Here is a 27,376-nt window from a genome sequence, read left to right on the forward strand (position 1 = left end):
TTCCCTGCCTCCTTCCTTCCTTCTCATTGGGTCTAATGTTTGGAAGTATATGACAATGGGCCTTGCAGTGCATGTATTTCCTTTGTCGGTACTTTGTGGAAAGTCTATTTTGCCAGAAAAAAAAAAAGAATGTTTTTACTGCAAGCCTTATTAAAAATAACAAAAGGGAACTTCAACAAGGTGGTGACATCAGCCTATATTTAATCCCAGTACTTGTGAGCAAGAGGGTCAGGAATTCAAGGTCATCCACCACCACATAGCAAGTCTGAAGTTAGCCTGGGCTACATAGGACCCTGTTTCAAACACATGCACACACATGCACACACACAAAGAAAACAAGTAAAAGCTATATAAATAAATAGTACATATAAGTATAAATATATGTTAGCTAAACAATTAAGATTGTGTAGCTGGCTACCAGCTGAGGAATGCCTAGAGGCTATGTGCCTTCAGCACACACATGCGTGGGAATTGTGCTAGTGAAAGAGCACACTACTATGTCATTATAAAACTATAGCTTCTTGAGTGGTAGGAATCAAAGATTACACCATGCCAGTCCGCAAATTATTGTTTAAGTACTCCCTTCAGAATCAATTAGGAAACATCTTTAGCAAATTAATCCTTTTGTTTCATCATTAGAAAGGAATACATAAACAGGATATTTAGGCAAGGAAATATTTTTCATTCAAATTAATTACAGCGAATTAGGCAAAGAATCTGTAATAGATGGCAAAGTTGGATACCTCATGAACCTATTAAAACAAAAGCTTCCTTGTAGCCTTTTAATTATTCATTTCCATGGCCTAAAATTGTAATTTAATAGTTTATTGGCATGTGATAATTTTAAAGGAAGCTGTCCTGCCACTTTGTTATCTACGTAACTGAAAACCGCCACAGCACTTCAGCAATGCTGTGATAACAAACTCTCACATCTGATAGTTTGTTCTGCTTTTTCTGGTTCTTAGAAAAAACAAAGACAAAGCTTTTTTTTGAGTAAACCACTAATTATAAGCACTTCTAGGTCAGGAGCATCCTTCTAAAAGACTCTATAAATAGGGATTATTACACTGAATAAACTGGTAATTTATACCTAAGCTTTCCAGTTAAGCAAACCAAGTACTTTATGACTGTCACCTGATTTTGTGAAGTTTTCACTCGTCTGGAAGCAAATCTTGATTTTCTCCATGGCCAAAGGAGAAAATAAGCATCCTGTGTGATTTCTCAGCTCCCCCTCTGTAGCAAGGGCTCTTTGCAGTGGATCTCCACTCTCGGCTCATTCTCCCATCAGCCTTCTCTCTCTACTGTCCTTTGAAATTGCTCTTTAGATCACTCACTCTGCCTTCTCTTACCTGACAGCCGTTTCCAAAACTCTCGAGCATCCAGTGCTTTGCACAGCACCGTCTGCTCCTGTGCGCACCTCACACCTGTCCCTTGATTGTGTTCGTCGTTTCTCCTCTCCTCTGTTCAATATCCAGCTCATCATCCCAGCTTCCTCCTCCTCACCTGTGCTCCTTCCCCAGGTAATTGTGCCAAGTCCCTTTGCTGCTGATATCATCTATATGATAATGAATCCCAAATCCATTACTTCTGTCCTGACCTCCACTGAATGATTTCCACATTTACATCACTCGTTGGCTTTCAACCTGGCATTCAAGATCTCCATCTGTCTGTCTATCTATCTATAGTGTGTGTGTGCATATGCATTTGTGTGTGGGTGTTTGTAGGTGTGTGTCTATGTGAGTGTGTGCATGTCTATGTGTGTATTTGTGAGTATGTGCATTTGTGTATGGGTATTTGTGAGCGTGTGTGTGTGTGTGTGTCTGTGTATATGTGTCTGTGTTTACCAAAGAACCCAGGTATTGTTCTCTAGATGCCATCTACTTTAGTCACTTTTAGAGACAAGGTCTCTTTCACTGGCCTAGAACTTACCAAGCAGGCAAGGCTAGTGGCCAACCAGTCTCAAGGATCCTCCTGTTTCCACGCCCCAATGCTGGGATTACAAGCTCAGGCCTTAGTGGTTCCCTTTATTTTGTTTCTGTTTCAGAAATTCATTGTCTTCACAGAGATGCTAAACCAGCATTTCACCAGTGTTTAGACTTCTCCATGAGATTCCTGCACATAGAAAGTGAAATCCAAAGTAGACCTTGGTTTTGAATGTCTTCTGGCCCTGGACACTTTCTGAACTCATCTTATACCCCTGTGCTCTTCTTTGCACTCAGCATGTGTCTATGGGTGCCTTAGCCCGTTCTCATGAGTGACGGTGGTGGGGAGCTAACAAGCCCCAGAGGTCTGTGATGAGCATGGCCTAAACTGCTGAGATTTGAGACATTATTTCTGCCCCATATATAACCTAAGTGGGTCCAAGGGTCAATTAAGCATACCTGTTAAATGAAACGTGTGCTTCCTGAAGGTGTTGTATACCTTAGACACGACTTCGGGAATAATAAGTATGAGTTGGGGTTGACAAAGTTGTCTCTTTCATGGAGTTCACATTCTAATAAAAAAGCATAAAGTAAGAAAAACAGAATGATCTTTTCTAGTTCCATCCACTTACCTACAAATTTCATGATGTTGAGTAGTGTTCCATTGTGTAAATGTACCACAATGTCTGTGTCCACTCTTCAGTTGAGAGACATCTAGGTTGTTTCCAGATTCTGGCTATTGTGAATAAATATGCTATGAGTATGGTTGAGCAAATGTCCTTGTTGTACAGTGGAGTGTCTTTTGAGTGTGTGCCTAGCATTTTGTTTCCGTGTCTGAAGAGGGGTGGCTGAGACAAAGTAATCGTGAACGTACATGTATTACAAAATGCTGGCCACTTGAAACTGGACACTTGGTGGGACCCGACTCTCCTTTGAGACAAGCAGCGCCTGCAGTAAATGCAGAACTGTGAAGCTGAGTTTAAAAAGGGTGTTGGGATTTCCTAAATTAACTGCCGTTGTTGGTTGAGGAGTGGCTTCTTTATGTTTCTTTGTTATAGAGGTTTTTGTGGTTTGTGTGTGTGCCAGTGTGTGTTACAGTATGTGTGTGTTTCCTAACTCGGAAACGCGAGCTGTGTTACTATCACACATGCTAGATATTTTGTAGAACCTAGCTTCCTCAGTTTGAAAGTCGAGTGCTTAAAAAAGCAAACAAACCCTTTTTTGCTTTATCAATTTAAGGACTCTTTTTGAAAATGAAACTCACTAGGGGAGACGCCTTTCAGGGCTTTCAAATGTTGAGCGCTCTTACAGACCTGTGCCCCATGAGAAGCCCGCAGTGAAGTACTTGTAGAAGCTTAAACAGACACATTTTGCTGGGTATAGCTGGGCCTTGAGGTAGTGCTATTCCAAATTGTCTAAGAAAGTATTAGGTTGATTTCCAAAGTGGTTGCATAAGTTTGCACTCAACCAGTAATGAATCATCCTGAGTGAGGTAACCCAGAACCAGAAAGACACGCACAGTATATACTCACTTATAAGCAGATACTAGCCATATAATACGGGATAACCATACTACAATCCACAGACTTAAAGAAGCTAAATAACAAGGAAGACCCTAGGGAAGATGTTTAATTCTCATTCAGAAGGACAAATAGAATAGATGCCAGGTGTGGCTGAAGAGAGGGAAGAGGATGAGAGCCTACCATAGCCATCCTCTGAAAGACTCCACCCAGCAGGAGATCAAAGCAGATGGTAACTAAGACTCACAGCCAAACTTTGGACAGAGTGCAGGGAGTCACAGAAAGGAGTGGGGGAATAGAAGAACCCAGAGGAGACAGGAACTCCATAGGAATACCAACAGAGCCAACAAATCTGGGCAGAAGGGTGCCTGCAGAGACTGATGCATCAACCAAGGACCACACATGGAAGGACCTAGACCCCTGCTCAGATGTAACTCAGAGGTGGTTCAGTCTCCATGTGGGTCTCCTAGTAAGGGGAGCAGGGGCTGTCTCTGACATGGACTCTGTTGCCAAATCTTTGATCATTTCCCCCCTGGTGAAGGGGGAAGCCTTGCCAGGCCACAAAGAAAGGGGATTCAGGAAGTCCTAATGAGACTTGATAGGCTGGGGTCAGATGATAGGGGAGGAGGGCTCCCCCTTTCTGCACTCGAGGCGGGGGATAGGAGGGAAGATGGAGGGAAGGTGGGACCAGGAGAAGATAAGGAAGGGGCCTATAGTAGGGGCTGTAAAGCAAATAATTTATAAAAAAAATTTAAAAAAATAAAAAAACAGTAAATATAAGAAAGTACAGGGTCTGTCTAAGCCATTCTCTAAGCTCAAGTTGAGACAGGCTGGAGGTTAGGAGAAGTGGTCATAGAAGGTTTCCAAGATGTTTATGAAGTTCAAGACTTTTGTAAGAGTGGTGATACATTGAATTAATGAACAGTTGAGTAATTTTTAAAATTAGCTTATTTTGTGTATCTAGGTGTGTATATAGGTGAGTGTAACTGGGCATTCAGCTATGCATGCATGTGCGTGTACTTCCTTAGCACGGCCTCTCACTGGGACTTAGAGCTGGATGGGTAGGCTGGTCAGCAAGCCCAAGGATCCGCTTGTCTCTCTCCCCTCTCTGCTTGCCACTATACTCAGCTGTGTTTTGTTTTCACCCAAATTCCAGGTACTAAATTCAGGGCCTCATGCTTCACAGCAAGCTCTTTCCTAGGGGACACATCTCCCCAACACCTAATAAGCCCTTTTGCTAAGATGTATTTTATGTATATGATGTATGTCCTTCAAATACCATTTGGAATTAGGAAGCATTTTTATTTCTAAAATCACGAGTCAAAACTACAACAGCAGAGCTTCAGAGCTGCACATCAGTCCCTGCACAGGAGGGCGTGACACAAGCTGGACACCCACATTCACTGCTGTTCTCTTGCTCTCCTGTCAGGATTTGGCTTTGTGTACAGGAATTCCTTCCTCCTCTTCTTCCAGGTTGGGTCTGGCAACAACGGCCTTGCCTGGCTTCTGCCCAGGGAGCGTCTGCTGTGATGTGTTTCTTTCTGCAGAGGTGGCCTGCCTGGCAGATAGGAAGGGAGTACACTGTGATTCTGCCTGGCTTCATGCAGGGAGTGGGGCGGGGGCAGGCTCTGCCTTTGCTGTTTTCTGAGGTCATGATTGAACTGGGCTCTACAGCTGTTCTACTGGCCCTTCGGGGCCAGGAGGAGGTTTTCCTCAGTATTAGAATTTTCCAAGAAATGATGGATAAACATTTTCACAGGTGAAGGAAAGTATAAAAACTCATGTAAAGTACCTTATAGGATAAATAAGGGGGGATGGAGAAAAACCTATATATTAAGTATAATGTAAACTAAGGTTGCTCAAGCCAAAGAGAACATCTGAGCTTCCAGAAAAAAATGAACCGCTACTTAGAGAAGAGCCAGAATTGCACCATACCTGCTCAAGCTGTCAGCAGCCACTATCCAAAAGGAAGATGGTCTCAGATTGACAGTGAAAGCAAGAGTTGGGATTGAGTTTTTTTTTTTTTTAAGTCTAGCTGAGGTTTCTTTAAATGTGGGGTGACACAAGGATTCTATGCCCTAGATGTTTATCTCACAAGCAGTTGTGTTCTAAAAGAACTTTGGAGAATGCACAGTTCACAAACTAGGGAAGCAAATCCAGAGAAAAATCTGTGATCTGGGGCCACTAGGCACTTTCATACAAACATTTCCAGTCTGGTATGGTTGACTGTCGATTCTGCAGAGCACAAAAAGGACTGATGAGGGTGAAGCCAATGTCTAGTCCTGACAAAAAAGGCATCGACATTTATAAAGAAAACGAAACTCTCTTAGAGAACATGAAATATGTAAACAAACCAAGAGCTATTGCAGATTGTACAAGGCGGCAACAGCACTTGTAATATATTAACTGCCCCAAATTAACAAACGTGTTTTATATTAGTCCAACAGTAAGGGGAGAGATTAGATCAACTATTTAAAATACATGGACTAGTAAGATGGCTCAATGGGTAATAGCACTTGTCATGAGCTGAGCTAAACACATGGCACCATTGGTGGGAAAAAGAACCAACTCCCAAAGGTGCTCCTCTGACCTCCTGCACACATGTACCATGGCACACATGAACCCATGCTCATGTACATCATATACACAAACAGAACAGTTGAATAACAAAAATTAAAATTAATAAAATTACGCTGAGGTTAGGGCTGCAGCTCACATGGGAGAGTGCTTGGATGGTCTGAAAAAAAGCCCCAACACCCACAACTGGGCATATGACACACACCAGTAATCCTAGCACTTGGGAAGTGGCAACAAGAAAAAGTTAAAGATCTTCCTTAGCCGCTTGGTGAATTAAGGCCAGCTGGGGCTACAGAAGACTCTACCCTAAATGAATGAATAGAAAACATTTATGGAGAAAAAGAAAAATCTCATAAAGAGTGAAGGGTAAACTTAAAATGGAGATCCTCACAGAGCAGGCTTTAAAATATTAAGACACATGTCAAAATTGTCATGTTAACTTGGCTTAGTGCTGGGAAATGATCAGACAATTTGAACAATGGATCAGAAAAAGCCATATATCTAGAAGCCTGCTATTTGCCGGTAGAGTGGTGTTAAACCAGTGGGAAATGTCAAGTTGGAAAATAGTTGTGTTGGAAAAATTATTTCACCATTTGTAAAAACACCAGATTTGTTCCCTGCTTCATACCCTATGGGTCCCATGCCAGATGACTAAGTAAATTCCACATAATTAAAAGTTAAAACACAAAGGACCAAACATGTGTCTATTAGAAAGCAATGTGTGACTATTTTGTGACACTATTTGGAGGATAGTGTTGTTACTAACATGAAAAACCATAAGTAAATATGAAAATAATCTCTATTTAACCAAAGTAATGAAAAAAAAAAGAGAATTAGGAGTGAGTACCCATCTATGTCACTGCTAAAGGGTAAATATATCATCAAAATAAAAAAATAATGAAATCAAATAGGGGTGAAGAAGTTACTGGCTGGGGAGATTTGTCCGCCTCACTGTGAAGCAGAGAGCCACACCTTACGCGTGGAGTTCCTGTAGAAGCTGCCACATTCAACTGCTATGACACAGGTAGACTCTGGCCAGTTATGGGGTATTATTCAAGCGCTCTATCAGTCTGGAGAACAAGTTTAAGATACCAGTGAGTTGATGCTAACCTAGAAATTCTACCCTTCTGTGTATTCCCCCAAATCCAGAGAGTTTTACAAGGTATCACTGTAATGTTGCTCAAGGTTATAGGTGTAGAATAAAGATTATTCTATTAATAAATGTTAATAAATAGTTACATAAGTTAATTTTCTTTTTGATGTAGCAAAATACCTGACAATATCCACTTAAGAAAGACAGGTTTATTTTGGCAGACAGTTTGGGGGTATAGTCATTATGGGGAGGAGAAAGAAGCAGCTGTGCACACAGCTGGTCACGTGGCTTCTACAGTCAGGAAGCAGAGAGAGATGGAGGCTGGCGCTGAGTTCACCTCCTCCTAGATAGTGAGTGGTACCATACACACTCAAGACGTGTCTTCTCATCACAGCTAAACTAATCTGGATACTTTCTCGAGGCATGCCTAGTGGCTTGGTGACTCTAGAGCCTGTCAAGTTGACAATCTGTATTCACCATCACAATATTATATCAACTTTATGACTGTATCAGAGACCTGGCGATGGTGGAGCACCACGTGGGAAAAAGCAGTATATCTCCAAGGATAAAGTCTAAAATGTACAAAATTAAGTAATGTAAATTAGAGAAATAAGTGACTAAATCACCACAGGACAGTGGTTATCGAGGAACTGAGGGTGGGATGGAGGCAGAGGTGCATCTGCTTGCACCAGCTATGTTTAAGAATAAACTGTTTGCAGAGGAGGATGCTGGCAGATGCAGGGTGGAGAGTTAAGCAGGGCAAGGTGGGGGATGAGAGGAGTCCAGCGAGGCTACTGTGAGCAGGTGGAAAGGCAACAATGTGGGAAGCCCCACTGAAAACACAGTGCACACAACGTAACCATAGGAGATTAAAAACAAACAAACAAAGCAACAACAAAACTTGAGACATGGGAAGAACCACAGCAGCCTGAAGTGGCCTTGAGGAAACGTGTTGTGTGGATGATGGAGACCCAGGGCAAGAACAGGCTGATACGTGGTTCTTGAAGAAGGAAAGAGCGGGTTTGGTAGCACAGGGGTGGCAGTGGACTTTGGCAGACTGGTGACTTGCATTGGACAAGTAGGCCCATGAGGTCACGAGAGGCTGCGACAACCATGGGGGCGGGGGATCTTTTTAAAATAAAATACTATAACAATGTTAGAAGTTTAAACAAAAATCGGTGATTTGTGTCCTCAAAATATCATTTCAGCTCCTTGTTTGAGGCAGGTCACATGTATCCTAGTCTCATTACATAGCTATCGTCCTGCTCTTACCTCTTAAGTGCAGTGCTAAGATTACATATGTGCCCCATCATATCTGGTTTAATAGGGTGCTAAGAGTTGAACTCAGGGCCTTATGCATGGTAGACAAACACTCTTCTAACTCACCCACATCCCCAACCTATGATTTCAGCTTTTGAGTAGACAGTGCATGGTAGGGTTCAAGAGCAGAATCAGGGAGAAAAACAGGTCCAACACAGCAGGTTAATCATTCAAGGCATGAGATTAAAGACAGTAATTTTCTGTGGAAGAAGAGCCTGGAGCAAGTAAAAGATCTGAAGGAAAGGAAGGCTGACCATGGCGGTGCTGTCACCTGAAGCCATGTTGATGTGCACAGGTGGGGCTGCCGCCAGGGGTCACATTGGCATCCATAGCCTGTGATGCAGCACAGGGTCATGTTGGTGTCTGTGGTCAGTGATGCCCCCAGAGCCCATGTTGAGGTCCTCGGCACATGCTGACATAGGGACCATGCAGAAATCCATGCTTCATGCTCCTGCTGACTACATGGTAAGGAAGCTAATTTTTCAGTGTTATCGATGACTGCAGACTCACAGTTGACAGAGACATGAAGGCTTCTGTGAAAACCCCTACATCCACTCCCACCCCCCAAACAACAGCCTAGACAGGAAGTCATTGAAGAGAACTCTTAACAATTGTGATAAGGATGCTGAAGCAGGTAGCTCTCCACACTGATGGCTTCTGGTGCAAAAGGACTCAACTTTTCTTAAAAGTTGCCACTGGGAGTGTAACCATATTCTAGTGACTATATGGCAACAGAAATTGGACTTTGCGTTCTCTTTTGTCTCTCTGTCTTTCTTTCTTTTTCTTTGTCTTTTTCTTTTTCTTTTCTTCTTCTTCGTCTTCTTTTTTGGAGGGGGCATCACAAAAGTTAGAAGTACTAGGAAGTGACTGTGATACGGGTGCATTATGTGACATTCTCAAATAATCAATAAAAATATTTTGGAAAAAAATCTGACCTAAGAAATAGATCTATTCTCAGAATAGGTGTAAACAACAGACCACATTCAGGTAAGCTGTTTGGTGCAAAGATGGAATCTGGTCAAGAGATATGTGGACAGAGAAAAGGGAATAGACTGTAGAAAAGGTGCAGAAACAAAACCGAACAGAAGTCAAATACTCAGGTCCTCGGCCTCGGTGTCGGCATCGGCATCAGCCTAGCATGCACACAGACTCACATTAATGCTACCATGAGAATGACAGACAGAGGAACAGGAGAGGAACAGCGTATGTGCGCTGATCTCTGCATGCTTCAAGAAAGAATACAACTGAGACCGCCATCCTTTAATCTTTTAAACAAATTATTTAAATTATATAAATTTATTTGAAACATTTGACCCCCCCCCCCTCTCTCATTTTGTTTGGCTTGAGATAGGGTCTCAAGTATCCCAGACTGACCTGAAACTTCTTATGTATATGAGGATACCTTTGAACTTCTAATCCTCCTGGCTTCACCTTCTGAGTGCTAGGATTACAGATGTGTGCCACTACATCAGGCTTAAACACTAATATTTATCTTGAGTAAGAAATATGATGTGCCTCCCCTGGGAATAGGTGAAGAAAAGAAACACCTTGTTGGTGATGGTGTTCTCATATCAGTCAGAGGCAGGGCAGAGGGCAGTCCTTCGTTCATCCAAGCTTGATGGGCAAAGCTGTCATATATCTAAGACTCATACAAACCAAACCAAACCAAATCAAATCAGATCCAGGCAGCGCAGTGCAGGAGGAGGAAGATGACAAGAGACCTGCAGACCCCCATGCCACCCACAGACCTACCTTCCAGAGCATGGCACAGGGGGACCCTAGGCACCTTCTTGCCACCATGCCATGCCACACAGCACAGATGGAGGATATAACCTATGAACCTGCCAGTCATGTGGCCAGCTTGCAACAAGGGTTATCACAATCTGAAGTATGTGGTGGTCTGATAGGAGAGAAAGAGAAGAGGAGCAGCGTGAGCAGTAAGTGTTGCTTCTTTTCCTGCCTGGGCGCTGTCTCCCAGCAGCCCACAGAGGAGGAGGCAAGAAGTGTGCCATGAGCGGCACCTTACAGGGATCACACACCCCAGGAACAGCTGATGGTTAATTCAACTTTAATCCCAGAGAACAAAGGTTATATGCCCCTTGGGGGTAGGTGGGAGGGCTCCAAGAATAGGTATGCATAATTGGTTGGAACTAGGCACTCCAAGAATGCTTGATTTGCATTATGCAGCATGCTCCTATCATGTGGATGAAAACACAGTGCCTAATTAACATATAGACGTGGGGAGGGGAGAGCTAGCAGGGAGCTGTGTCAGAGGCCATAGATCAAATGTGGTTAGGAAGTCTGTGTCTAAAGACACTTTCCAGATGAAGTCAGGCAGAGAGCAGGGGACACTGCCAACAGGAGGGGGTCCTGTCTTTAACCCAGAGCTCAGAAGGGCTCTCCAGACTAGGCACTAGGCAAGAACTACAACCTCAACCAGCAAGGTGCCTTCAAGCAGAAGGACTGGAGCCTTGTGGGTGGAGAGGAGTTGTGGGTGGCTAGCTGCTATGGGCTCAGATCCAGTGCTCTAAATTGGTCCACCCCAAAATCAATGTCATCTACAAATGGTTGGGACAAGTGAAAAGGACAGTCTGGCTGTTCCAAAGCTGCAGGATCTCCATGACACAGGGCAACAACAGGATAACCAGGAGGAGTCCCGATGAGGATCCAATATTGATGGTGTCACAGAAGCCAGAGATCTCAAGCCAGAGCAATGGCACATTTCAGTGAACATTTGTCAGTGAGGGTGTGTGGACAGACTGATACACTGTGGGACACACTGTGACATACTACAGCTTGCACGAAGAGATGTTTTCCATGCTTTATTTTTGTGTGCCTCTTTGCTTATGTGTTTTGTTTTGGGGAGAGAGATTGCAAGTGTGAAGGGTGGATATGAAGGGATGGGGAGATGGGGACTGGGGTGCATGATGTAAAACCCACAGAAAATCAGTAAAAAGTTAAAAAAAGAAATATGATATGATCTAAAGTTTACTCATTCTTTGGGTTCTGTTTTCATTGATTTTTGTTATGTAAGTCTTAGTCTAATTTAATAGTTGTTAGTTTTTTTCCTTGTTATGGTAAGTTTGACAAAGGCAACTCTAAGGAGAAAGGGGGTTATTTGAGCTCAGTTCAAGGCACAGTACATCATGGTAGGGAAGTCAAGACAGCAGAAGGGTGAGACAGCTGGTCATATTATTGTGTGCAGTCAGAGGAAGACAACAAAGGAAGCTTGTGTGCCAAGGTCCACCTTATTTTCTCCCTTCATAAAGTCCAGGGTCTTTAGCTCAAGGACTGGTCCTACCCACAGTGGATTTTCCCATCTCAGTTAATCAAGATGCCCACCCCCACACACCAGCATACCCAGAAGCTCATCTCTCAAGTGGATTCTGAACTCTGCCAAGTCAGCAATCCATGCCAAGCATCATGTGGTATTTGTGGCTACCCTTTTCTCTTTGGAGTTCATGTTACACACAGGGCTAGGCATATCATCTTGTCTGCTGATTGTCTCAGTACTTGTATGTCTAGGCTGTTTTAGGATTGTAGATTGCTTAGTTTTCCCTCTCATGCCTCAGCTATATTTTCTTCACTTGCAAATAGCAGTCATGTTTTGGGTCCACATAATCAGCTGATGCCACTAATCATCAGAGAAAGTAAGCAAAACATCTCATTCAAGTGTTCATGTGCACTCCACTAACTTCCTGTGAGGTTATTGGTTCTCAACCTGTGGGTCACAACTCCTTTGGGGGCCAAACCACCCTCTCTCAGGGGCCACCTAAGACCATCAGAAAACACACATATCTACATTTTGCTTCATAGCAGTAGCAGAAGTTATGATGAAGTAGCAATGAAAATAATTTTATGAGTGAGGTTCACCACAAAATGAGGAACTGCATTAAAGGGTCTCAGCATCAGTATGGTTAAGAACCACTGTCTTAGGCTATTTAATCACTTATACAACTTGAATTATAGGTACAAACAAACTAATCCTTTCCTTTAGTTTCTTCTAGATTCATACTTGCAAATGCATTTTTTATCATTTGTACAAACTTAAGAAATAGATAAGAAACTTCTGATTACTTACAGGAAAAAGAAGTTAATTGATTTATTGACAACAACAACCAAGTAAAGAACAAAAACCATTATTATCCCATTAAAAATAATTATGTAGGGCTAAGAGCTAGGGGTGCCACTTAGGTGGGAGAGCCCCATGCCACCTGCAGCACTGTGTGACTGGGAATGGTGCTGCCTGCCTGCAATCCCAGCCCCCTGGAGGTGGAGGGAGGAGGACTCCAGGCTCATCCCCAGCTATTCAGCAAGTTGGAAGCTAGCAGTTGCTTATTACCTGGTAGTTGTTCTTTTATGTTTTGCTCTACAGAGTCTGAAGGAGTTAAATAACTGTCTAAAGTCAATAATCTGCATTAGCAGGTGTGGAAGACGCCACCTTGAGAGGATAAAGAAGCGGACGGCTCATGCCATCTGGCCTGAGGAGCACACACTTTTTTCCTGAAATCTAACAAAGCATGGCTGTGTGAAGAAGGCCACTCTTCCCTGTCCCTGTAAGCCATCTCTCCCTGTGTTGGTCCTCATAACTTTGAATGATGGCTTAGTGTTCATTTTTGGCTAGGATTATGATTAAAACAAAATTAATCTCTGATAATGCCCTGTCTACACTGCTTACTAAATCAGAACTTCCGGAGGGCATTTTACTTTTATTTAATTTCTGCTGTAAATTCATGAGTCACCAGCAGTGACGTTGGCTTGGCTTTTTCTTTGTGAAAGTTTGAGTCATTGTATGGCTCTGAGACAGATTCCTCCCAGTGTTTTAGTGTTCAGCTCCATCTTGATTAATGGTGGGTCATATTTAACATAGTCGAAGCATTCTTCAATATAGCTCATGGCCATTAAATGAATAGCCAGCCTTTATACAACTTACCCTGAAAACTGAAGACCAGGCAGTTCCTTTTCTCTCTTTCAAATGGTTTTTAAAATATTTACTCAAATATTGATCAAAGTTTTTTTTTTTTTTTTCTTTCATGGAAATTCACAAAAATCCACCTATGCTGGCAGATGTAAGACCTTATCTTTCAGGGACAGGTGGGTAAGTCATTGGTATTTCTTTCAGGAGATCTCCTGAACTGTAGAAGAGTTTGCTTCAGTGTTCTGAATGATGGAAATTACATATCAATTGACCTTAAAATTCCCAAGAATATTTTGAATATTAAGGTACAATTGATCATTAGTGAGTCTAGAAATACTAACTGGTATCTGAAAGGTCAGAAAGGACGGCTTACTCTGTATGGTCTCATTACAGTTTATATACATGTGGTTACCATCATGTGTGGCCTTGATCAAAATGATGGCAGTGCGTCAGGCCATTCAGAATCAAGAATATATTGGCTGTACTGGAGTTAGATAAAGCCAGCAACAAGAATGTTAAGAAGCCCCATCCTAACTATGAAAATACTCCATATGGAGTTCTTAACTGTAGATGTTGGTGTCTAATAAGTTACCTTTTTCGATGTTGCTGCAGCTTGAGTTAAGTCAGGAGCGACTTAGTCCCTGCTTGGCTGTTGTGTTGTCACTGCTGCTGCACTGACTCACAGCAAGCTGTGAAAGGCAGGCATGATTCCCATCATGCCCAGCATGGCTCCCTGCTTGCACATGCTCCACATGTGGACCACACAGCCTACATAGGGCAACAGAGAGCTGTTGGCCAAGCTTGACTCATCTGGTGTTTGGAACCTTCTTAATAATTAATTGGGTAATGTGTGGATCAATGGTTAATGATTAAATTTGATCAGCAGCTTGTCTAAATATTCCTGGTGGTGACCTGAGTATGTAGGCAATGGTGCAATTTTAGCTAAGCTCCCTAACACACTCACACAACACAGCTGTGTGGAAGTGATTCACACAGCTGGACTGTGCCGGTGATCAGAGAGAAGCCATGAACCAAGGAGTGAGTGCCATGCTATGCAGGTACATCACCAACATTCAACTGTGATGCTCTTCCCACCAGAAAGCATGCTCCTGCAGAAAGCTCAGAATGCTATGTAAAAGAGCTTGAACACTGGGACAAATGTCTGGCAGAGTTAGGGAAATTTTTTATAGCCCTGTTCTATAAGAAAAAAGTTTTTGTGAAAAAGAGATTATGTTATTCACACCCATATATCTATCTATCGATGGTTCTGTCTTCATCTGCCATCTCTATCATCTGTTTATTTGCCATTTGTCAATCATTTATCTACTATCTATTTACCACCTATGCATCTATCATCTATACATATCTATTTATATATCAATCTATTCATCATCTAGCAAGTTGTCTATCTGTCTTTGTATGTGATTAATACTCATCTGACCTCCTCATTTTCTCTACCACCATATTGCAGGCTAGAAGATCTAGAAAATTCATATATTAAAATATATAGAAAGAATGCACATAAAATATAAATAGATAAAACTATCTTAACATACAAGATTTTAAAAGAATTCTGGGGTTTACAGACCTCTAAAGTGTAGGAAAATAAGCAACAAAACAAATTATGAAATGACTAATTAACTACCAAGTACTAAATGTGCTCCCAGCCCACAGAATATTTCGCCTGACAAAAGGCTCAGCCTCCCTTTGAAGCAGAACACCTTTTTGGCACCTGAAGATGAATATCTACCAATATCTTTGCACAGTATGTGTCATTTGGCCACTTATGAAGTCAGTTCATATATAGATTAGGCTTTCTAACCTGTAGCTGTGAATTAGCGTCCTATGAAATGCACCATCTCTGACACACTGTGGACGTATGTTGCTATCAGTTCAATTATTTTAATGATAAATTTCCTTTAGAAACTGGAAGGATCTGTTGACAGACAAAACCAGAAGCTCACAATGGACTATTTAGACTTGCAAATGATGGAACATTTAATTATTCCAAAGTGGCATCCTCCAGTTAGGGTATGATCATTGAATCCATCATCTTTCAGTTTATACACAGGACACATTTATCATGTCTCCCTCAGACAGGACCCAGTCAGCTAAATATAGATTTTGGGACCATCCTTTTCAGCTGCATGTTTCATTGAAGGCCTGGAATTTTATTTCTTTCCTGTAACAGATATAAAGTGTTTGTAAACGATGTGATAAGAGAAAGCAGAGTGCAATGAGCTCCAGAGTGAGATAAACACAGGCTTCTTAAAAGACCCTGCTTCTACCAGAGAAAAGTGAGAGACAATACGTCAGCAATGCTGTTCTGGGGAACAGTTGATGTTCTCTGCATGTGGTTTTTAAAGATGAGTGGGAATCTGGAGGTGTGATTACATAATAGAGCTCATTCTTTGCATCTTTCAAATCTTAGAACCAAAACAACTGTAGTAACTGAACAAAGGTGGTTTGGAAATTCTGAATTTGTTTACAAATTAATTTTTATTCAGACTCAAGACAGAGTTAGCACAATCAAGAAACACTTGAAATCTTCCTGCCAGTTTTCAAATACTACAAAAATATATAATTCATTTTTTTTTGAGGTATGGTCTCATATGTCTCTGGTTGTCTGTAAACTCCATACAAAGATGAGGATGACCTTGAATTTCTGATCTTCCTGCCACTTCTTGAGTGCTGAGAATATAAGTGTGTGCCTCCATATCTGACTTATGTGCAGTGTTTGGGATGGACCCAAGGACTTCATCTATGGTAGGCAAGCACTCCTCTGCTTATCTATCTATCTGTCTATCATCTATCTATCTACCTATCTATCTATCTATCTATCTATCTAGGTCTAGGCTGTAAACTCAGGTCTAGATAGATAGATAGATAGCTACTTACCTACCTGTCCACCAAGCTCCTTATTTAAAAGATGCAACCAATCAGTTTGCTAAGAAGAATTCTGATTCTTTAAAACTAGAAAGTTGTTCTTACAGATTCCCAGCCCCTCCAGTCCTCTTCTTGGAGTCCTGTCTCTTTCATGTCTGAGGGCAGCTAAATATGATGAATGACCAAGAAAAGAGATTTTTTTTTTTGAAATATCAAATAGAGGAATTGGTATTACAGATGTCAGTGGTTTTTGCTGTACCTACAGTGTGGAGACGGGCCAATCACAGTTGGGACCTCTGAAGTTATGTGATTGACAGGCGTCCTTGCTAACAGCTGGTTGCCCTTGTCAACCTAGCAGAAGAGCCTTAGTTCATTATTTTTGATAGAAATAAAAATTGTAAGTAGCTCATTATTGTCATGGAATAATGAAAAATGTATCTTTGTTCTTATAAAGGAAATGAAATTAACGTAAGATAGATGGCATATCATCATGGTGATTTAACTGTCTGAATCCTAAATAAAGGACATGGGAGAATAACAAAGGAGCAGTTAGTTGACACAGTAACCTGCCCATTTTCTCACCAAGGATCTGGCAAAGCAGGGTTGAGGGAGTAGTCAGGAAGTAAAACAGGAAATCAGAGAAATGCTCTGAGAAGCACAACTACCCAATGCCTTCTCTCTACGAGCATCTCTGGAGGCTGATAGTATCAACTGTGTAGATATTGCTATGCATACAATAGCAAAACTCTCATCATGTTGATGAGTGTTTTGCACAAATAGATAGTGCAGAATCCACCGCAGTAGCCGTGATTTCCTACAGAAATCAATGCAGGGATCTTCCCTGGGTGGACACAGTGCTCGGTGGAAACTGCTGTGCTGGGCTTTCTTCCCTAGAAGTGTGTGCGGTGCCCCTTAAGCCCTGTCTTCTGCATCCTCTTTGTTGCCAAGTTAAACCATGCTATAGCTGCGCTCGCACCTTTACCCTTTAATTTTTTCCCCTGCACACAGAAGTTTGAAGTGTAGAATCTTACAATATTCTACAGAAAAAAAAAAAAAAAAAAAAAAAAAAAACAGAACAAAACAAATAAACAAAACGCTGGCCCAGTTAAAGCGATGAACAGTAGAGCTGAAACACAGCAGTTTGGAAAAAGAGGAAGGAGAGCTGCTGCAAGTCGCCGAGGGACTAGCCTGTCCCAGGCAAACCGGCTTCTTTGTGAACATATCTGATCACGGCAGCTTCTGTGTGCTTTCCTTATGATGCACCAGCTTCCTTTTCTCACGAGCTCCAGACCATCCCTTCTCTCAACCCCACTTCTCAGTCAGCTACTATTTTCTTCTGTCAGTGTTTCCATAGTATCCCATTCAGTTTCCACACCTTCCTCACATTGTTCTTCTGCCCACTGATCTTAGAAGGCCACAGTGAAGGTAACACCACCAATCATGAGGAGGCAGATGCTATCTGAATACATTTTGATATTTTCTGTTTTCATTTCCCCTCCACCTAGTTAGCTTTTCCTTCTACATTCCTTTTCAACTGCATAACTCCCAAAGTTGGGTGGCGATGGGCAGAAGTAAAACAGGAGCAGCCTCATACACCAGCACCTTCTGGTATGTAGGAAGTGGGCACTTGAAAGTAAATTAGGCAAAGGGATTCTGGAAATGTTGGGACAAATTGTTGCAGTGATTTACCACCTCAGTGTCAACCCATATGGGAAGGTCACAGTGGTAACTTGGGCCAAAAAGCCCGAAGCAAGCCAAAAGCAAGGAAAGTGAGCAAGGAGTGTGGTCAAGACCTAGGGGCCAGCACTGGGAATGCCTCAGAGGCAGAGCCCAGAGGTTCAGGAGGTCAGTGAAAGGCTGTAAATTGAAGCTAAAAAGACCAATCTGAGGGGCTCTGCTCTACTCAAATTTTCAAACAGAACAGTTGGGAGATGGTGATTTATGAAGGACTTCATCTTTGTCACTTCTAGGACATTGTTTTTGGCTTCAAAGGGATAGAAAGACTCCAACATCTAATGAATGTGTATGTGTTCCCTTGCTTCTACTAAGGGTGACTTTCTCCATCTCAAAGGTTAGGGACATTGTTTCTCTTCTTATACACACACCATGCACATTTACATACACATGCCAAACACATACACCATACATACAACACACACACACACACACACACACACACACACACACACACACACACACACACTTTAAAAATAAAAGCAAAATATCTATTTGTGATTCTGGGTGTAATTATAAGTTAATCTGATGAAAATGAGAAATGTTTTAAAACATGAGTCTGAAGACTATTTTGTGAATAGCCCTAAGATATTTATGGTCAGAACTTATGTTTATTAACTCAAAATTTATAGCATCATTAAAATGCTAGCCAAAAGTAAACCAAGATCAAATAGTTAACAGTTTTCTTTGAACATTCTTGCTCTAGTTTAACAGTCTCCACAGACACTGACAAGGCTTTGTCCCAGGGCTGTGTTGAAAGCAGTGCTTGTTGACTTTATTGTGTTTTCAGGAGAGAAAACTCATTACAGGTTAGCAATTACTCACCTTTCTTCTGAGTTGATGTTAATCTATAAACAGAAGTTCCCATACTGCAAACTTCAGAGTCAGATTTAGCCAAGCACAGAGTCACTTTAAACATCAGTCATTACCTGCACACGCACACCATCCGTATCTTGTTGTCAAAAGCTGTGAACCTAACAACTCAGGAGCATACACCAGCACTTTTGTGGTTTCCATATGTCATTTTTAAGGCATATTTTCTCGTGTTTATAATATATCAGCTAATTTTACTCATTCTCTTTATTTTTCAGAGCATCTGATACAAACAAGGCCAGGATAGGCTCTGTTTTGTTGTTGTTGTTTTTAAATTTTTATTTTTTCTTCACAATTTAATCACTATGTATCCCAATTGAAGCCCACTCCCCCAACTCCCCCCAGTCTGACCTTCCCTCTCTCTTCCCCCCTCCCTTCCTCTTCCCCCCTTCCCCTTCCAGTAGTCCACTGAAAGGGGGTGTTCTCCACTATTGCCATCTGCCCATAGCTTGTTAAGCCTCATCAGGACTGCCTGGATCCTCTTCTTCGGTAGTCTGGCAAGGCTGCATCATCAGGGACGAGTGATCCAAGAGCATTCAACAAAGTTCATGATAGAAGCAGCCCCTGCTCCCCTCACTCAGAGATCCACATGGAGACTGAGCTGCCAATCAGCCACATCTGAGAAGTGAGTTCTAGGCTCTCTCCATGCATGGTCCTCCGTTGGTATAAGTTTGTAGTCTAAGTAAGCACTGGGGAGGTAGAGACAGGAAGAGCCCTGGGGCTTATGCTCACCAACCAGTCAAAAGACAAAGTAGTCGGTACCTGAAGAACAGCCAAGTTGGTCCTCTGGACTCCACAGGCATGTGTACATGTGTGCAAACCCTCACCTCACCCACCTTTATAGGCTCAGAAGGGAATTCCCCAGGTTGAGAGAGAGCATTTATGAGAAAATCAAAGCTAGTTTCTTTCATTAAGTGTCCAGGAAATTAACATGTAGACAATAATGCCTGACCCTTTGAGGAGGAGAGCAGAGATTAGTAAGGGTATGGTGTAACCTAATTTTCATTGTTAGGCATGATTTGGCATATTCTGAACCCCATTAACCCTTTAAGTCCTGAACACTGCAAGAATTGGTGTGACTGCCTTCAGAAGTAATGTCATTGGGGATTCTAAGTCATAACTTCTAAACTTCTAAATTGATCTGAGATTTGTGATAATAATGAGCATACTTTCCAAACAATATAGACTTCCTTCTAACTAGTTGGCTGCTATAGGAATTGCTTATCTCTTTGGACTCTATCATCTGCACCACGAAGGAGTGATGCTATTGGAATTCCAAGTTCTGCCAGAAGTCCCTTCATTCTTCAAGCCAGGATTTAGCATTTCCCTGCTCCAAATTACGCCTCCCCGCACTAGGAATCTCCTTTACTTTTGCCATCTGCTTTATGAACTGACCTAGTGATCACAAGAAGAAAGCTGTTACTGTGTCTACCCTTGTGTGAAAGTTCACAGATAATATCTTAATTATCAGCAGCAGGTGTGTGCTAACTCTTTTATTCTTGAGCTCATGTGCTAACTTGGCAGGGAATCTGGTAACCTATACTAATTTGCCTACTTTGATAGCTGTGGCAGCAATTGCACCCAGGTTATCCGGAATGAAATGTGATTCAAAGCAGCAGCACTTACCTGAATCTGACCTTGGACATACATAATCCTTCCACACTAACTCTAAATTTTGGCACTTGTTGCAAGTGATCTTTAATGGTGCCTTTGTAGTAAGGGTAATCTACTGTGTGCTGTGCAGGCAGGCAGATCCAAGACACTCTTAAAGCAGCTATGTGACAAAACTTTTCCTGGGGAGACGTTACACATATGTCTACACACCCCACAGAAGGAGACCATGACAGTACCAACATATGATGAGACAAAAACATTTCCAGTTGTCAACTCAGTTTATGTTGGCTCTTTGTGTTGGTTTTAAATGCTAAGGATAAGGGAACGGGAGCAAGGGGTGAACATGTAATGGAAATCTAATTTGTCCATTTCACATGCCTGATGGAAGTATAAGTCACAGCTGAGGGTACAGGTTTGGACCACGGGATGGGGATATAGACAGCGTAGTTTCTGACTCACAATCAAACGGACAGTAGATGAACTGGAGACATCCCTAACCGCCGTGTATAGAGGAATAAAAGTGAACCTTGACTTTAGCCAAGAACATGCTACAGACCACCATTCTATCAGGGACAAAGGAGAGGCTGCAAGAAAGACTAAGGAGGGGCTGGAGAATTGGGGGAACCCACGGGAGAAAAGTACCTCCGAAGCAGAGACGGCTACGCTCCCAGAAAATGTCTACAAATCTGTGTACAGGTTGGATTTAGGGGAAAGGTTCTAGGCTGCTTAGTGAGGATCTTTACCCAAAATGGTTTTAACTGGAACTACGTATCACTGAAGTAAAGAGGGGAAATGGAGACAGTGTATGGACCACTTCTGAGAAACTGCAAGAAGAACCGAGCAACGGCTGAGAGGTGAGGAGGGATGGCTATGTGTTATCTTCTTTGTTGCTGTGACACCGACAAAAGCAACCGAAGGACAGGAGGTTTACTCAGGCTCCCAGCTTGAGGGGATATAGTCTATCTTGGAGAGAGGCACAGTGGCAGGAGCAGGAGCAAGAGGCTGCTGGTCACAGCACATCCGCATCAGAAAACAGAGAGGCTGTAAAACCTCAGCTCCTCCCACTTCCCCCAGCAAGGCTCGGCCTTTTAAAGCTTCTATAACCTTCCCAAGCAGCACCACCAGCAGGAGGCCAAGATTGCAAACACAATAGCCTCTGGAGGACACTTCACGTTTATTCATAAGATGGATATAGTGTGCTGATTATTATTATTATTATTATTATTTTATTTTTTATTTTTTGCCAACTTGACACCAGCTAGACTCATCTGGGAAGCAGGGGCCTCAGCTGAGAACTCACCTCCATCAGAATGAACTGCAGGCAATTCTGGGGAGCATTTTCTTGGTTAAAATTGATGCAAAAGGATCTGGCCCACTGTAGGCACTGCTGGCCCTGGGCAGGTGGTCCTGGGTTGTATCAGGAGAACAGACTGAGAAAGCCGTGGAAACCAAGCCAGTAAACAGCATTCCTCCATCGTTTCTGCATCAGTTCCTGACTCAAGGTTCTTGTCTTGGATCCTGCCCTGACTGTTCTTCATGATGGCCTGTAAACCATAAGGTGAAATAAAGCCTGTCCTCCCCAAGTTGCCTTTGATCATGGTGCTTATTACAGCAGTTGGAACATAACTAGGACAGATGTCAGTTTTGAAGCAAGGAAGATCTGACCATGCTCATTGGCTTAGGAAAGGAGCTGGCAGGGAGTGAGGAGAAAGGCAGAGGGGAACACAGACAGAGGAGCAGGCAGGACTCAGCCCCAGCACATCATTCCATCCCTGAGTTCCTGCCCACTGCAGATTTGACACAGTAAATGCACTCCAGCCCACACTGACGACATCTCTTTTTACAATGAAAATGACTTTTTAAATGTTATTTTTGTTTTCAGAAATAGTTGGCAAAGGATAAGTCACTTAATTTATAATTCAGTATGATTTATCAGCAATCAGCATCCACAGGCAGGAATTTGGTAAAATTAAGAACATCCACTCACAAATTGTTCAAATGCACTTAAATGTTTATGAATGCTAAGTTTACAGTGCTGAGATAATATTACATTTTACATACATTTTAGTATTTACTGCATTTGAGTTTCATTATTCTTGTTTTGAGTCCAATGATTATTTTTTTTTTCTGGATGAAGAAATAAATGATAGTCATTACTTAAATAGTTTGCAAGTCCCAGGCAATCTGGTCCTCAGCTTAATGGCTGGGATGCTCCTGAGGTGGAGAGAGGGCACCAAGAATGCAGGATCTTGGGGGTTGGAAGTAGATTCTCTTCCTTTTGTCTAGGAGCAAAGGACAGAAGGACAGATGGCTTGAGATGCATGTTAGAAAAATTCCTGTGTGTTTCCTCTCTACATACTACTGTGGTGCCATCTTTCTCTGTATTGTGACTTTGAGTACATGTGGGAGTGTGTATGAGCACAGGTGCACATGTGAGTGTGTGTTCCTGTTTCTGTGTGCTCATGTGAACACGCACACGTGGCTGTGTGTGGGCGTGTGCGCACCTGAGTGAGTGTACCTTTGTCCATGCTTCAGTGAAATGGTGGGCCACTGCTGTTCCTATGGGAATTTTGGTGACCAGCATGCTCTAGCTGGGGACTGTGCATGGTGCTAAGAACCCCTTGGCCCCTCATCCCCCTCCCCTGTGGCCGTTCCTGCCACTGATGGGAGGAGAGTGAGCAGATTCTGAGGAACTGCAGCTGTCCAGGAGAATGCCAGGACATGCTCACTTGCCTTGCTCTCCTCAAAGTGAGTCTACTTCCTCTGTCCCCTCATGCTGGACCAATCAGGACTTTCTTACCCTGCTACAACTGCAGTCCTCTTTCTTGGAAATAGTCTTTTAAGAAAATATTTAAATATGAATTTTATATGTTCTTTTCCTTTTGTGTAAAAGCACTACATATTCCTCCATGTAACAACTGGATGATTCGGGTAGAAACACTAAAATACTTCTACTCAAATGTCAACCATAAGAAGGTGCTGCTTTTCCTGTGACCTTACCCATCAGGGAAGCACAAAACAAACCACACCGAGATACCATGTTACTATGGCTAAAGTAGCAAAACAAGCATACAACCACCATAACCAGCCAGTGACGATGTAAGTTAGTAGAGCCATTACAAGAACTACGTTGAGGTCCTAAAAATGGCTGAAAACAGATCCATCTTACCTCCAGCCATGCCACTCCAGCACATATTCCCAAAGGAAATGAAACCAGCACCCCAAAGAAAGCTGCATATCTAGGTGTTTCTGTGGACAGTAGCCAAAATACAGAATCAGCCAAAGTACCAATGAAATAGATGAATGGATACATAAAATATGGCATACAGACACAGTGGAATATTGCTCAAATATAAAATAAAGGACAGAATCCTGCATTTATAGCAAATGGATGGAAGTAGAAATTATTATGTCAAATGAAATAAGCCTGACAGAGAGGTACCATATACTCAGTCACATACGGGTCAAAGCTGAAAACATCAGCCTGAATGCAGAATAGTGACAATTAGAAGTTGGAAGAGGAGTGGTGACAAGGAGCCCCTGAATAATTAGATGAGTCGATCACATGGAAATATCATGCTGACCCCCTCACTAATATGTGTATTAATATACACATATTATATATAGGAATATAGGCATGACCATCCAAACTTAAAATGAAAGGCGAACACAGAATTCTATTATAGAAGCTGCTCTGTAGCCCCCGCACCCTAACTTCTTATCTCGAGTAAATGTGCTCCTTTCATAGCAAGTGTTTTGGTGCCTATTGTGCATTGTATTGCTTTGCCTTCTCCTTGTTGTTGAATATTTGTTTCCAGCTTTTGTTATCACGCAGAACCCTGTGGCATTGTCTTTGCTCTTAGATATGTGCTTGAATTGTTGACTGTATTTGTTGACAGTAGATTTGTGGTCATACAGCTGCATAATATAAGCATTTATATTTTTAAGGCTTTTAATACACTTTCATCTTGAAGCTGCTTCATCATTGTCTTACTCTTCTCTCTGAAGGTCCCTTGCATCTTGACTTTCAAAATAAAAATCAGTGATGATTCAGTGGACTTGGAGCCAGTTTGGGAAAGATCAAAATGCCAAAAATTTAATTTTGTAAAACATCTCTGTCTCCTTCAAAGTTGGATTCTGTTCTTAATCTCCATTCAATGTCTGACTCCCAGACTCAGTCACTGATGCCAAAAAGCCCATCTCAATCACGGTGCGCCCTGGATGTCCACAGGGCCTGAGTGAATTGAAGGTTACCTGTGGCGAGCACAGAAACTACTCTTCAAAGTTCTCTGCCATTTCCCTCACCTTGAAAGTGTTGGGGTGCCTGTGAGAACTCTGACAGCATCAACCAGGCATTCCAATTAAAATCTCCTAATTATTTAAAAAGCCATCGGATGTGTATAGCTTGAAAACAGGAGGGACAGAGGAGGGGACAGAAAAGTGGGAGGTGATACATGGGCAAAGCACAGTGATATGCCTACATCATCTATCTATCTATCTATCTATCTATCTATCTATCTATCTATCCATCTATCTTTCTATCATCTATCATCTGTTTATCTACCTATTATCTATCATCTAGCTATCATCTATCTCTTATCTATCATTTATCTATCATTTATCTGTTTATCTATCTATTATCTACCTATTATCATCTATCTATCCGTCCATCATTTAACTATCATCTGTCTATCAATCTATCTAATACATCATCTATTTATCTGTCTACCTATCATCTATCAATTTATCATCTATTTATCTGAAATAAACTTTCTTAAACCATAACATAAAGGTCTTTGTCATGAGATTTTGTTTTGTACTTTGGGTACAATAAAAAAGACACTATTTTATTTTGTAAATAAAACTTGAGGTAACTTTTGGACAACAAAAACTAAATTGTTTCAAGGAATTGTAGTATATTTTAGAATGTGTGTGCTATATTACATAATAAGTGGAATATAAACGTTCATGTTATGGGAGAAACTCAGTCTCTAAAGCATGAGTACTAGACTTTGATTCCCCAGAACCCACATCACATAAAAAACCTAGATGTGACAATAAGACTCTATAATCCCAGTTCTGAGGAGGTAGAAACCTGCAGATCCCTGGAATGAGCCTGGTAAGAGACATTATCTAAAAACATACAGTGGATAGCTACTGAGTAAGACACCAATGTCTGCCTCTGGTCTTCATGCGCCTCCCCCACATGTATAAATGCATAAAAATTCAAAAATCCTTTGTCTTAATATTTCTTTATGTGTATTTACATATGGTAGTACATGAGTACATATTTGTGTGTACGTGTTTATACAGATATAAGCACAGATATGTGCATGTACATGGAAGCCAGAGGTTGGTATGTGCTGTCTGCTTTTATTGTTTTCAATTTTTTTTTTGAGCGACAAATTGCTTAGTCTGGCTCACCAGCAAGTCCCAGGGATCAGCCTAGCTCTGTCCCACCCCCAGAACTATGGTTACATGTATTTCGTGTGCACACCATTATGCCCAGTTTCTATGTGGGTGCTTGAGATCCAATTAGATGATCATGCTGGCCTACCAAGCACTTTATCAACTGAGCATTTCTCCATTTCTCCCATCCCCAAGTGGGATAATAACACAGGTTTCCTTTCTTTTCACTAGTGGCCTGAGCAGGGTATATAGGGTTATAAAGTCTTAAGTTCATTGTTTTGGCCAGAGGCCATTGTAACATTTCCAGATGGGGGAAGAGAACCAGGTACCACTGTTCTGGAAGGGCTGTAAGCCTGTGAATAGAAAAGAATTAAAGGGCAGTTCTGAATGACCAACACACAATGCTTTTGTGGTGGTTTTCTGAAGAGAATGTCAGATCAATATACAACCATGTCCAATCGACAAGGGTGTCTAAAATAACTTTAGATCAGGCTTTAGAAAAAGCCAGCAGGGAAAAGACACACAAAGAAGCATTTGAGCAATAAGGAATTATTTGTCTTTCATGGAACAGGTCTTGATAACATATTAGATAACTCATTCCCAGAAGCTTCTGTAATTATTCAATATACTTATGACAGAAGTCTAGAATAATGAGAAAAGGATACATATCTCAGTTCAGTGTAAGACATCATTCTGAGGGCTGAGATGATGGCTGTCAGTAAGGAACTTGTCTTACGAGCGTAGGACCTGAATTTGAGCCCCAGAATTTGATGTCAAAATGTTGGATGTGGAGGCACATACACTTGAAGTCCTGGTGCTGCAGAGCAGGAAACGGGAGAATTCCTGTGGCCTGTTGGTCAGGCAGTTTAGCCTACTTGGAGTGTTCCAGGGCAGTGAGAAACTCTGTCTAAAAAAAATTAAGGTTAACAGCACCAGAGGAACCATATGCAAGGATGGCTTCAGGCTTTCAAATGTATGTAAACAAATAGACACACAAACCTGCGCGCACACACGTGCGTGTGCACACACACATATTCACACACGCTATCATTTGATGTAAGAGTTTGGAATTGTATGATTTTTAGAAGCCATGCAAATTATTGTACCTTCATTTCCTGTGATTTATGTAGTGACTAGAACACCATTAAAGACAATCTCTGAAGGTCACAACAATGTGAACAGCCAGATGTATGCAGTGTCGCTGAATAAGTCATGGAACTAAAGGATAGGCCTGGAATTCTTCCACCAATTGGCCTGGCAAATTCCCATGAAATTAGGTCACTAGGCAAGTGTCCCAGGGCTGCCAGCATACTTAGGATTCTTACTTAATCTTCCTTCTAAGTCTTTCCTTCTTTCTTTCTTTCTTTCTTTCTTTCTTTCTTTCTTTCTTTCTTTCTTTCTTTCTTTCTTTCTTTCTTCAAGAGTCTTCAGCACTTAGAAATTTTGCTAAGGTAGTATCTGAAAAAGCAGAATGGCCTGAAAGAAGATCAGATGAATGCTAACTCTGAAG

General features: G+C 41.8%; 1 long non-coding RNA gene across 1 annotated transcript; it reads right to left on the reverse strand.

The window, feature by feature from the left end:
* Positions 1-1,951: 1,951 nt before the first annotated feature.
* LOC132657004 (uncharacterized) lies at positions 1,952-14,115 on the reverse strand. Its single transcript, XR_009594846.1, has 3 exons — positions 13,943-14,115; positions 2,382-2,494; positions 1,952-2,112 (listed from the first exon to the last, which is right to left on the reverse strand). It is a non-coding gene; the product is annotated as an uncharacterized LOC132657004 (long non-coding RNA).
* Between the last annotated feature and the right edge of the window lie 13,261 nt (positions 14,116-27,376).

Source organism: Meriones unguiculatus, chromosome 10 (assembly GCF_030254825.1).
Source record: "Meriones unguiculatus strain TT.TT164.6M chromosome 10, Bangor_MerUng_6.1, whole genome shotgun sequence".
Taxonomy (NCBI): domain Eukaryota; kingdom Metazoa; phylum Chordata; class Mammalia; order Rodentia; family Muridae; genus Meriones; species Meriones unguiculatus.